The sequence below is a fragment of the Aulonocara stuartgranti genome (genome assembly GCF_965226115.1).
Source record: "Aulonocara stuartgranti genome assembly, chromosome: 15".
In the NCBI taxonomy this organism is placed as follows: Eukaryota; Metazoa; Chordata; class Actinopteri; order Cichliformes; family Cichlidae; genus Aulonocara; species Aulonocara stuartgranti.
This window is the reverse complement of record NC_138951.1, coordinates 6573119-6586256: the sequence shown is the minus strand read 5'-3', so window position 1 is coordinate 6586256 and position 13138 is coordinate 6573119. Positions and strand designations below refer to the sequence as shown.

Genomic DNA, 13138 nt, shown 5'->3' with positions numbered 1-13138 from the left:
ACTGTATAATCTAATGCTATTATTTATCTCGTAATAACTACTATTATACAAGCTATTGGGTTATATAGCCGCTCAAATTATGGATCTGCGTACAAATTGATAAAATTATTTATATAAGGGAATTTATTTATTTTTTAATCTGTCTGCTCTAGATTTATTTTAGAAGCAAAAGTTAATGACATTTAAAGGGTGGCCTATGTAAGGCACAGAAATGTGTATATAAAGACTTTAGAATTTTGTCTATTTAAAAAATGACTTTAACCACTTTTAAAGTCAGTGGCTGTATTTCAGTTTTCCATGAATGGTTACCTCTTGCAGTCATTGAAGGCTAGTCCAAAGCGATTAGATAAGGTATTTGCAATGATTCAGCTTTGATAATTGGGTCCATTTCTGGATTCAGCTCCCACAAAATGTTCTAAAACTCCAGGTTTGAAAACTCAACTTTAGCCTGCACGACGCTGCATAAAACACAAAATAAGGGCAAAGAAAGAAGAAAGCTTCCCCACGTTGGCTTGGCCTCTCAGCCCACCAAAGAGGATGCTACCTCTCCGTACCGAGGTGCTGGTATTAAACTGTAATAAAGCTACATCCAGTCACGGTGCTGCTGTGATGGAGGTCATGCCGGTGTTATCTTACCTCAGCCCTGTCCTCTCCAAAGCTGCTGCGGGACGCTTTAATCAGTCTGTGATATTACGGTCATCTCCAGCAGCAATATCTCGATGATGAGTCTTCGCTGTCTCTGAGTGTGACAATCGCAACAGCAAACGCACAAAGGCAGCACCAGTCTCTACTCCTGTCTCGTGCGGTTTGACTTTTTTTCCATGAACCAACTTCGACGCAAACGCCTTTTCACCAAAAAAACAAATTAAAAAAAACCCTCTTCAACAGAAGAAAAAAACTTTAAATGTCCTTTTCTTCTGTGAGCATCTGGTTGTTGGTGAAGAAGACTTTAAAGCATTTCAGAGTCGGTCCAGTTGAATTCCCGTCACGGCTTTGCTCTCAGGATAAGCACTTTCTGGTGAGGTTTCTGTTGTCATGTGTTGCTCGCTGCTCGTAGTAAAGCGCTGTTTGTCTGAGTGCTTGAAGCCGGAAGCAACCACGGAGTATCGCTCTCTCTCCCCTCTCTCTCTCTCCCTCTCCCTCACTCTCTCTCTCTCTCTCTCTCTCTCTCTCGGTTCACTGCAGGGCTAAAAACTGAAAAGCCGAACGCGAGCCGTGTTCTCTCGCTTTGTGGACGCACGTGCACTCCTGCGGGGAAACCCTCGTATAAATACTCACAAGCGCGCGTGCTGAAAGTTAATTAAAAGTAGCAGTAGCGGTGGATTTGAGTTAAAAGTGAGATACTGCTGACACCGCGGCTGTCGTCGTTATCTTGTAGGTTCTTCCATCTAATTCAAATTAGCTTTATTTGGCTTGACAGTGATTAAGGATATGCATGACTGCGCAAGCAAAGCAGGTAGCCTGCAGTATTTAGGAATCCAGTGTTTTGTGGTTATTACAGCAGGAAATATTGTTAGTGAAATGTGTAGGCTAGCTAAAATTAGCTGCAGTTCACAGACAGAATTACCCTGATCAGAGTGTAGTATTATTATAATATGGCCTTTAGTGTTACTACCCGTTTTTTACGAAACTATGGTAATGATACTTTATTAGAGCTGGGCACTTTATTAGGTTGTAAACCCTTAGAATTGCCTTCAGAACTGCCTTATTTCTTCATAGCAAAGATGCAACAGTGTTCTGAAAACATTCTTCAGAGATTTTGATCCATATTGACATGGTAGCATGACACAGTGCCTGCTCCCATTCCACCACATCCCAAAGGTCCTCTACTGGACTGAGGTGGAAGCACTGTGAAAGTACAATATGAGCTTAGTGACAGTAGGCATCAGAAACTGGTTACACTGTGGTCATAAAGCAACAATACTCAGGCACACTAATACACCACCAGCAGCACACTGAAGCGGTGATACAACTCAGGATGGATCCACGCTTTAATGTTGTTTATGCCAAATTCTGACCCAACTATCTGATTGTTGCTGCGGATTTCAAGACTCATCGAACAGGAGAGGCACCCGGTGTGGTCTTCTGCTGCTGTTGTCCATCTGTTTCAAGGTTCAAAATGTTGTGTGTTCAGAAGATGCTCTTCTGCATACTTTGATTGTAACCACTGGTTATTTGAAGCAGCCTGACCTTTCCCTCCTCACCTCTCTGGTATCAATGAGGAATTTTCATCATGAAATACTCAGACTAACTCATCCGACACAATCAAAGCCATTTAAATCATCTGTTATCCCCACTGTGATGCTCAGTTTGAACTTCAGCAGCTCGTCTGCCCCATGTCAACGTGCCTAAATGCATTGAGTCGCTGCTGTGGGATTGGCTGACTAAATATTTGCACTACCAAACAGTTTAACAGGTGTACCTAATAAATAGTCAGTGAATGTATATGTATGTGATCAGGGAGGGCATTGCTAATCTTGTCTGTTAGATGCGCACTTGTATAGCAGTGGAATATAAATTAAATCAGACTTGTTTCAAAATAACTCCCAGGTAATCAAGAGTAATTATTTGTGCCTCCCCCCACAGGCTGTACACAATACAAATGAAACTGCCAAAGTACATAATTGCATTACAAGCACGATCAAATCCGGCACACAGAATGGGTGTAAATGAAAACTGTGTAGGGCGTGCTAACCTTTTTGCAGCCTCTTTGAAATGTATTAATACAAATTTAAAAACAAAAGGCCCTGCACATCCACATGTGTGTTCTCAGTAATAATTGAATCATTAGTTACCTGGAACTGCCTGGAGCTTAAAAAGCCTAGTTATGTGATGATATATAGCTATAGTTATGTAAATTGTCCCACCCAAACAGGTGAAAAATAGCCAGCAGGAGAGGCAGGAACCTGTCAAATGAGCACAAGCGGGAATACACCATGAGAAGAGGTGTAATCACACAACGTAAGTGAGAAACACCTATGCAGCTCAAGTTGACCCTTCATCAGTCTGTCTCATATAATGAACATTGTACTCGTTGTGCTCACGTGCGACATTATTAGAAATGTAGCAACAGTTAAAAAGGGGATGATGAAGTTGTTTGGATGTACGGGATTGTTTCTGTGCCTGTTGTGAATCTGTTTACTCTCTGTTTGGATGCCAGGATAAAGAGTCGTGCTGGAAATTGTTGATTTGAATGTGGTCTGTGATGCAAGAGCAGTAAAATGAATTCTCCAACCACAGAGGACAATACAGCAGCGCCGTGAGTGACCGAGGTAGCACGAAAGTTTAGTTCACCAAGACATTGAAAAATCAGTTAATTAAGAAATATCTCATTATGTTTGATACCGAAGTTAATGTTGCCATGCTGTAGAAGGAATGTGTAGCTCAGAGGATCAGCAGTATCTGTACTTTAAACAACAAGTCGCATGTGGATGGGCCTTCAGCAGTAGATGTTGCTTTTCCCAGATTGTTTTGTTGTCATTGTTTTTAATCAGGGGTTGAGATCCTGATAACAAGCAGCTTGGCAGTTTCATCGGGAGTCCTGCTCTGATTGTGAATTTCATCAATACTGACACACCTCTACAAAACTATGTACTGCATATAGCCATCAGTATAAAGGCTCAGTAGCTGTAGTATTTCAATAGCTCATTAGTTTGTTGCCAGTTTTTCCAGTTACAGTTTAACCTTGTCTTAGTTGGAATATGCAGGGCGAGGTGGAAAATGCTGTGCTGTGTTTTTATCTTCTTTGCTATAATTTGGCCTTGAGCTTGAACCAAGTGAAAACAAAGCTCTATATTAGCTTCCTAAGATGTTTATCAACACATAGATTTCAATCAGTACAATCAGATGTCAGGTACCAGAATTTTAAACATTTTTTCTTATCACAGGGGCGTAGTATGAAAACATTAATGTTGGTTAGGGTGTCATATGGAGATAATTGGTCACAGTATCAAACTGTGGTTAGACAGGTTTCTTATCCTAATCCTAGTCTTGTCCTGGTATGAAATGCTTGAAATATTTCACATTTTTTCCAGGAAGGCTTAAGTGGGACTTTGTGTAGAGTGCAGAAGAATGAAAAACCCAAACAAGTCCAACGTGTTTCCATTTGAGGAAACAATGTGTCATCTTAGATAAATGCATTTAGTTAAGGACAGTAGTCATCTTTGCAAAACATGGCTATGTTTTTCAAGCTTTCACACTTGGCTAGCAATATTAAAAGAGCTTCTCTCATCCCACATGAAGTCAGAGGTGACACTGGTGATAAAAGAGTAGGTGCTGCCCTCTTGTGGTGTGTAAGTAATCTGCAAAATGGGAGCAGACTTAGGCTGTAAAGAGTACATACACTGCTCAAAAAGTAAAAAATACAAAATGAAAGGAACACTTTTTAATCAGAGTATAGCATCAGGTCAGTTAAACCTCTGAGATATTGATTTGATCAGTTAAGTAAGAAGGGGATTTTTAATCAGTTTCTGATGCTTTGGTATAAATTATATTTACAACAGGTGCACTAGAGTGGCAAAAATGAGACATTTTTCCCTGACTGTTTTTTTAATCACTAGTTTTGCATTTGGCTAGGGTCAGTGTCACTACTGGTAGCATAAGGTGATACCTGAACCCTACAGAGCTTCCACAGGTAGTCTAACCCCTCCAGGATGCCACATCAATACGTACCACTGCCAGAAGGTTTGCTGTGTCCCCCAGGATATTCTTAAGAGCGTGGAGGAGGTTCTAGGAGACAGGCAGTTACTCTAGGAGAGCTGGACAGGGCCATAGAACACCCTTAACCCATCAGCAGGACTGATATCTGCTCCTTTTGTGCAAGGATGAGTCGAAGAGTCCAGGTATTGTGTTTTGCGTGTTCTCTCGTGGATAAAATATGGGTTTGTGAGATTTACAAATCAATGCATTCTGTATTTATTTACATTTTACACAGTGCCACAGCTTTTTAATGATTGGGGTTGTAACAACTTTAAAATTGGGATAATGCAGGTGATATGACATGGAACATAGACCCATGAGAAACATGGCACTGCACAAGAGTATGACAATTGCTTTGTATAATCGTTCACTCTTGTAAATTTCTGTCTTTGAAAAAGTTTAGGACATTTCAAAAGTCAAGTAAAGCTGTCAGCAAAATGTGAAACAACGATTATGACTTTATGTTCAAAATGTCTATATTTTGTTGAAGAGATAACAGCTGTAGCATAACTAGGACTAGGCTGTACTTTTGTGTAATACCACTTTGTACCACAAGATGATGCAGTGAGACAGTGTAAGGTTTATTAAATGTAAATTGTGTAAAATCTTGCCTTGCAGTAAACTGAATTTTTTCATTTTTATTTTTTAACCTCTCACTGCTGTAGGACAAAATACTTCACCGCTGTCCATCTGTAGTGAGTGTAGGCTGTCCGCATTCTGTTAACCTCAGCGGGTGTCCATATCATTATGTTTGGGAGGCTTTAAACTTTGTGAATTGAGTCCAGCACGAGTTGATGAGTCAGTGAAGCTCACTTCTCTCTAGTGATAGCGATACTGAGGTGAGTAATTAAGGATATCCTGAACTTTTCTGTCATTAAGCGCTGTTGCTAGCTGCTGTTAGCCAGCGTTAGCTAAACTTTCCTAACATTGTTGGACTTGGTGTATTACCTCTCACACGATGTGAGGGAAAGTTTGAGTTTTAGGACACTCAAGCCTAACATTAGCTGACAAGATGTTAGCTTATAGCCAAGTATTGTTGTTTAGGTCGCATGTCTGATCTGCTGACAGTAAGTAAATATGACAATAGCGGGAATAGTTTTCATGTTTTAGAGCCTTGACTTCACTTCAGGAAATTAGGCTTGAGGCGAGGAGGAAGAACGCATGAGTTTGTTGGGAGACGTAAATACAAGATGTATATTTGTTTGTTTATATATTTATGAGTACAAACAAACAAATTTATGAGTACAATATTCTAGGTGATCGTGGCTCAAGAGTTGGCAGTTCGTCTTGTAATCAGAAGGTTGCTGGTTCGAGCCCCGGCTCCGACAGTCGGTCGTTGTGTCCTTGGGCAAGACACTTCACCCGTTGCCTACTGGTGGTAGTCAGAGGGCCCGGTGGCGCCAGTGTCTGGCAGCCTCGCCTCTGTCAGTGCGCCCCAGGGCAGCTGTGGCTCCAATGTAGCTTGCCATCACATGTGTGTGAATGGGTGGACTACCGTAAGTGAAGCGCTATACAAATACAGGCCATTTTCTATTAAATAAACTCAAAAAATGACTGTGTCATTAAGAACACTAAATTATTTACAACAGTGACTTGAGAAAAGGCAAAACCACAAGGAAATTAAAAGTGGGGTTAAAAATAAATACCAAAATAGCAGCAGGCATTTTTAAAATATTCAGCACGTCCATTCATAACAAGCTGGTTAGCCCTCACGTGAAAAAGCTAAACATCACTTTAACGATCATTTGTAGATAATTTAAGTAGCTGATATTCTTCTGGGTAGCTTTATATATAATACTAAAGCATAATTTACTGGTAGATTCATATTTTATATTACCATTTACTTATGCAAAAGGATTAGTTGCTACAGCTTTAAGATAAATAAAGCAGAGTACAAAGTGCAAAAATATATAATTCGCTGCTGTGCTGTGGCACACCTGTGCCCAGATGTGAGGTATGTTTCCTCTATGTGATTAAACAAGTGCAAACACAGAGCTGAAACTATAGACTGTAGCTTGGTGACACTTGAAGAACAAGTTTCTAAATAAACAAGTGTTTTATTGCTGCTGATAAGCTAATGATGGGCGACTCTGCAGAGAAAGCTCTCTCTGTATGTTTCAGGCATTCCCATACTACTTCCCATCAATGTACATATATATTTTAACATAACTTTCTGTTTATGGCTTCCCGCTCTTTATTGATCTGTAGATGAAGTTGTTTGTCTTTTCGAAGTTTTTTTTCTCTCTCTCTTCCTTCCTCGACTGACACCTGATCCTGGAGTTTAGAGTTACCACACACAAACACAATAAGAGGCAGGGTGAGGGAGTGAGAGAGTTAAAGGCTGACTTTACATAACAGCAAATAGGTGTGAATGGATAAAGAAGTATTTGTTCAGTGTTAAGGTATTTGCTGAAGATAGAGCAAGAGAAGTAGACTTATTCAGGGAAGTCTGCAGTCCACTCAATCCTCGCCTATCAGCTGTTTGTCAGGTAAAATCCATCTCAGTGTTTTTGCCTAATGTGGGTGTACTGTCCTGTCTTAGCATGTGTTTAGCATAGAAGCTGTACATCTCTTCAGCTTGTAGACTGCAGGCAACAGAGGTGCATAGACAGCATACCACTTAGCTTAGAGAAGTTTCACTGACTGTGAAAACGAGAAATGGTTTGCAGTGAATCAGGGGTATTGTAGGGGGGTGTTTTAGTGTATTTCTGTTAAATGTGATTGTGTTTCCCCTTCTATGCTTGGCAATCTTCAGGACTGATACAGGTATTATATTCCCCTTGTGCATGTTTTATTTGCCATTTGTGTTGCCATGGATGAAACCTTTTAAAATTCGAAAAATCACCCCTGAGAAGTTTTCATAGACATTACAGAACAAAAGACACATTTGACAGCTTTTATAATATTTACATATCATAGTATCATAAACTAAGTGTTGTTCCTACTCTTCAACTGATGATTGAGAAGGATTTTTGAAATGATTAAAATATATGGCATCACATTCAGCAACGGTAGCATGCAATAGTCTTGAGCCACCCCTCATTTCTTTATATTTTGCTTCCAAGGAGCCGGTAATAGTTCTCCAGGCTTTCTGATGGTCTTTCAAAGGTTTTCATTGGTTGCTTTACTACTAATTTTTTAATTTTCTGTCTGGTCCTTGTACCTTACCATTATCAGAGGCTTGAGTTTTTTCTTTTGTTTGTTAAGCCACTTAACTCTGGCCTGTGAATCAAGCATAACATTCAATTCAAGTGTAAAAAAACATCTAACTTAGGGGATCAAACAGTTTTTCAGCATTACTCAAATCTTGGTATATCTACGCATGGTGTGCAGCCCGTGCCCTTAAAAAATCGGAGGAAATTGGCAGGCCTAAAAACTATCTGAAAGTCCTTTCCTTGGGAAATAGGAAAGAAATACAGCAAAGCCCTGACACAGAACCTGAGTGATGTAGCTGGCCCCTTAAATGATCCATCGACTGTTCACTGAAACCTGAAATGGTCCCAGTGGAAGGGTGGCTTTCAAGAACCCGTTTCTACGGAAGGCAACGGAGAGAAAAAGCTGGTATGGCAAATTAAACAAGAACTGGTGTGAAAGTTCTGATAGAGTGATGAATCTAAATTTCACATTTTTAGTTCAAACTGTTTTTCATATGTAGAGGAGGTTAGGAGAGAGGTATAGCAATGAGTGTCCCTAGCCAACTGTAGAATCCGGTGGAGTCTATATTGTAGTTTGGACTGCATTTTAGTCAGTGGTGTTGGGGATCTTGTCAAAACTGATGGAATTATAAACACAGAGAAGTACTTTTAGATTTTGGTGTGCCATACAAAACCATCTGTACAACGTCTGATTGTCCACAGCTTCATTTTCCAGCAGGACAGCTGAATCTCAAACACACTGCTAATGCAGTAAAAACATACCTGGATAGAAAAACACACATTGCAGCACTATCAGTTATGGATTGGCCTCCCCAGCACCCGGACATCAGCGTTATTGAAGCAGTCTGAAATCATCTGCATGGTGAACAGAACAAACAGCAGTCAACATCCAAAGAAGAGCTTTGAATTTCCTGTTGAAAACTATTCCAGAAAACTACTAAAAGAAATGAGAAAAAAGCTTGTCTAAGACCTACTGTTATGAAGAATAAAGCTGGTCATACAAAATATGGACTTTGGACATTTCAGGATTGTATAAGCTGTTTTTGATTTGTATACTGCATTTCCATTTATTTTTGCACTTTTCCATAAATTGTAGCAAAATTTCAAGTAAAGTATAAAGAAATGAGATGTGGCATCTCAAATGAGATGAAAACATCTCAGGATGTTTTAACTAGTGTAAACTGATATTAGATCATAAAGATCTTGTATTTAAAAAAATCTTGGACTGAATTTCATGGGGGGTGGATTAAAAGAAAAAGCAAGCTTTTTTTGTCTTTACAGTTGTTGCTGATGATAATTACATGAACATCATTAGTCTGAAAGGATGCACCAATCATTAAATAATACTTAGCAAGCTTTTTTCCCCTAATAAAGATAGGGGGCTGATTAGTTTCTAAAGGTTACAGAGATAAATGTTTCTCAGTTTAGGATTTGAGGATGACAGGCTCATAGCTGGCTCGTCCTCATATGAGGGTACAGACCTGCAGGGCAATAGCTGATCTAGTGGGCAATGTTTTACTATCCAGATGGCTGTGTCAGAGTAATTCTCCTTAGAAGGGCTCGCCACTAATCCTCCAGAGAATCTGCACTGGCTTGATCTCGTGTTTGTATGTGAAACCAAACAGCTAGCCTACTGTAGCTCCCTGGCTGTGAAAATGCTGAAGTTCTCATTGTAAATGCCGTTGTATTGTGTAAATTGGAGCGCAAGTTATAGGTTTACTGGGAGGACACAGCTATCCACACTGTGAGCCTTTCTAAGGAGCAGAAAGCAAAGAGTCTACAGCTTTGCTGGGTGCTCACCATGCACTGAGAGGTTTCTGTAGGACAGAACAGGAAGGGATGAGATAATCAACAGAAGAGAGAGTGCTAGGAGAGAGAGAGAGAGAGAGAGAGTGAGAGAGAGAGAGAGAGAGAGAGAGAGAGAGATACAGGCACCATAGATTGAGTCAGGCTGATTAGGTGCAGATTCAAGTCATAAGATTGTCTTAATCTCAATGCTGGATCTATTTCTGCAACATGGGACCTTTGACAATCAGGTACACTTTTCAAGCTTTTAATATGCCTTCAGGGCTATAGAAAACCTAACTGCTGTTTACTGTAGTTTTTCTTATTGCGATCTTAGTCTTAATGGTGAGCCACACAAATTTGAATGTCTTAGAAGCAAGAAAAACGTTGACATTAAACTACACAGAGACAAAACCAGCCTTTTAGTAGTCTGTTACAGGGCCGTGAGATAAAAAAGGTTGAACACTTTAGGCACAAATGAAGGTGACTTTAACAGAGTGTGAGTAATTGTTGCGTTGTCGATGCTGTGAGGGGATGGGCTGTGTATGGTCTTTTTTCCCCATGGCTGGTCTGGATGACTCATAGGTGCAAAGGAATCAGCTGTGTCACCTTCACTGATGAGCAGACTCAATGAAACAGGGTTGTGTAAAAACCTAGTTTACCTATGCATATAAAAGCATGAACTCATTTTCTTTTTTTTTTAAGTGCATCCATGTGCAAATGTAGTGGATGTAGCTCATAAAATAAACATGTGGCTGTGATGTGAAATAATGCACGGGCTTTAAAGAAGTTTCTGATGCACTGAACTTCTCTGTGTTTCATCGTACATGCTCCTCTGGACTGCTTTGCTGCTGGATCAATGCTGCTTTGCCCATGGTGAGTCCACTGAAGCACACACTCCACTCGCCTCTCAGTTACCTAACTGGGAAATCCAGTCATCTTTTCCAGTTGAGAGAGTTTATGTCACACTATTTTCACCAGTTACTAATATTTCAATCATTCAGCTTTATCTTTTAGTTGTTTAAAATCTGCTATAAATCACTGCTGTCTTTGTGTGGCTGTTTACTCCTCTTTTTGTAGATGTCAAATCTGCATGCTGCCTTACTCTATAAGCCAATTACTTGAGCTTTGTTAATCTGGGTGTGCGCATTGGTGTTTATTTACGGGTGTGTTTAGCAGCAGCCGTGCTTCACATTATCCCCCCCCTCCTCCCCATGAATTGGAAATAAACTGCTTATGAAAGTGAAATGGAGGCTAAAAACTAATGCGCTTGATGTCACTTCTGTAGGATGGGTTAGAAATCACGAGGAACTGTAATTAGAAATAAACTAAGCAAACCCCAAGGCTAAGCATGTTAATAATAAATGCATAACTTAAAAATATAGTCTGTATAAATAGTTTGCCACAGAAAAACATGTCTTGACCAACTCACATGCAAAATTTTAGAAACAATATTGAACCCGTATTGCATCATCTTATTCTTTTGGCTGCTCCCTTCAGGGGTTGCCAAAGTGGATAGTCTCCCTCCATCATACCTCTCTCTAGCATCCTCTTCTGCCACACCAACCCTCTGCATGTCCTCTATCACTACTTCTATGAACCTACTCTGAGGTCTTCTTCTTTTTCTCCTGCCCGACAGCTCCATCATCGATATATTTTGTCCAACATATACCACCATCACCAAACTATACATCATAGCAGGTCTCACTATTCCTTTGTAAACTTTCTCTTTTACTCTTGCTGCTATTCTTTTGTCACAAATCACCCCTGAGACTGATCTCCACCCACTCCACTCTCTTTCTCCCCTCTCGTGCACTGTCTTGTTGCTTTGCATGGTTGACTCAAGGTCTTTAAACTCATCTGCCTTCACTACCACTACTACTTGTATCTGCAGGTTTTTCCTGTGTCCTTGAGGTGTGACTACTCATATGTGCTCCACATGTAGTTAAGTCAAAAATATGCATTACTGGACTTTACAGAGGTCTGTGCATTTTCCTGTTACTTTATGGCATTTGGCAAAAAACAAAGTATATTTTCAACTCAAATAAATTAAACCACAATAAAAAAAACAGTTAAAATCATTGGCTGACTAAATCTTTATTTACATTTTATTAACTGTTTAAAACTGTTTTATTTTCACATATTAAGCTAAAATTCGTCCACTCTTCAATGTCAAGTCTAAATAAAATTAAACCAGTCCCCAAAAAGAAGTAAAAAATATCATTAACATTTGCGTCCTCGAGAGGGCGCTACTCCGCTACATTTGTACTACCATATCCGCACTGAACGTCCCACTGACGCTAAAAGACAATACGTGCGACCAATCACATATCAAGATCTAATACAGTAATGGCTCTAAGCCAATGGGAGCTTGCGAAAAGATGTTTTTCACTGTATGGGGTGGGCCTTAGTGGATGATGGATACGTCTGCTTTGAGCCCTCGCCAAATCTTCGGTGTGGACTGTAGTTGAGATTTTTGGAGGCTGAGGTAGTGGGACATTCGCTATTTTTTGGAGGAGAACAGAGCACGAGTCCACATTTGGGAAAGTCTCCTCATACGCATCGTTGGAGATTAACAACAGGTAACGAATAATTTGGCCTCTTTTAAATCACGTGATTTCTACATCAGCTACTGCAGATGATTCATCGCGTTTTGGGGGTATTTTGTACGTAATATATCGGTAGCGTACTTAACCTGCGCAAGTACCTATTGTAACCAGACGTAGTTGTTCTAACAAGGCAGAACAAACACCGCGTTTGTTACTGAAAGGTGTTATTTAGAGTTCTGGTCATACCTTCGCTGTGAGGCGCTTCATGGCGCCTATCTCCTTCCATATTATCCCTGTTATCACCTAAGCTACCTTCATGCCCCTTGCTCCTCGCGCGCGGATGTGTTTAGGTAGTTAGCATCAAAGATTTTGTGAAGCAGGTAAAAACCTGCCTAGCTTACATTGATTATCTAAATGAATAGACCGAGTTTCCTTACTCGTGGTAGCTGCATTGGGTTTTAGTTAGGTGAATGCTACCGCTGAGGTAACGGTAACTTCACATTAACGGTTGGTTCGTCTAAACACGCCATGGTAATCGTTGACTATTCAAACATCCGGCTCCGTTTTTGCGGGACAATACGTGTAGCTCCTTCCTGCCGCTAAGTTAACAAGTAGTATACGGAGATTTAAAAACACCACGCTGTTCAGAGTGAGTATGCAATTACATTTTCTTTCTATTTTTTCTCCAGTCATTTGGCTGTGCTGACATGTGCTTTTAAAACCGTTTTCAAATAACTGGTATTTGTTTGATATAGTTTCGTGTTCGTGACTGGTTCACAAAGCTGTCTGGGAAACGCAGTCCACGTTGTTTGTTTACTGCATTTCAAAGAGGTTTTTAACCAGGGGTTTTAAACATAAGGCCCGGGGCCAGAATTGGCGCGGCAACTACTCCAAGCCGGTCGTTTGGACAGCTTTGGAAAATGTGTAGGTGGGGATAAATTTTGAACTTCA

The 13138-nt window shown here is 40.2% G+C and overlaps 2 protein-coding genes across 14 annotated transcripts in view; one reads left to right on the top strand and one right to left on the bottom strand.

The window, feature by feature from the left end:
- itpkb (inositol-trisphosphate 3-kinase B) overlaps window positions 1–12506 on the bottom strand; it is a 43076-nt gene extending 30570 nt beyond the window's left edge. The window contains exons 1-2 of one of the 2 annotated variants that reach the window (XM_082505671.1): window positions 12434–12506; window positions 8616–8708 (exon numbers count right to left, since the gene is read on the bottom strand). The gene's annotated coding sequence lies outside the window, so the exon portion shown is untranslated. Of the gene's footprint in view, window positions 1–636; window positions 1368–8615; window positions 8709–12433 lie in introns of those variants that run through there. The other variant, XM_082505670.1, reaches the window with a different exon arrangement.
- Window positions 11993–13138, top strand: part of epb41l2 (erythrocyte membrane protein band 4.1 like 2) — a 51292-nt gene continuing 50146 nt past the window's right edge. For 6 of the 12 annotated variants that reach the window (XM_082505650.1, XM_082505660.1, XM_082505649.1 and 3 more), the window contains exon 1: window positions 12010–12220. The gene's annotated coding sequence lies outside the window, so the exon portion shown is untranslated. Of the gene's footprint in view, window positions 12221–12747; window positions 12837–13138 lie in introns of those variants that run through there. The other 6 variants (XM_082505659.1, XM_082505661.1, XM_082505653.1 and 3 more) reach the window with 4 other exon arrangements.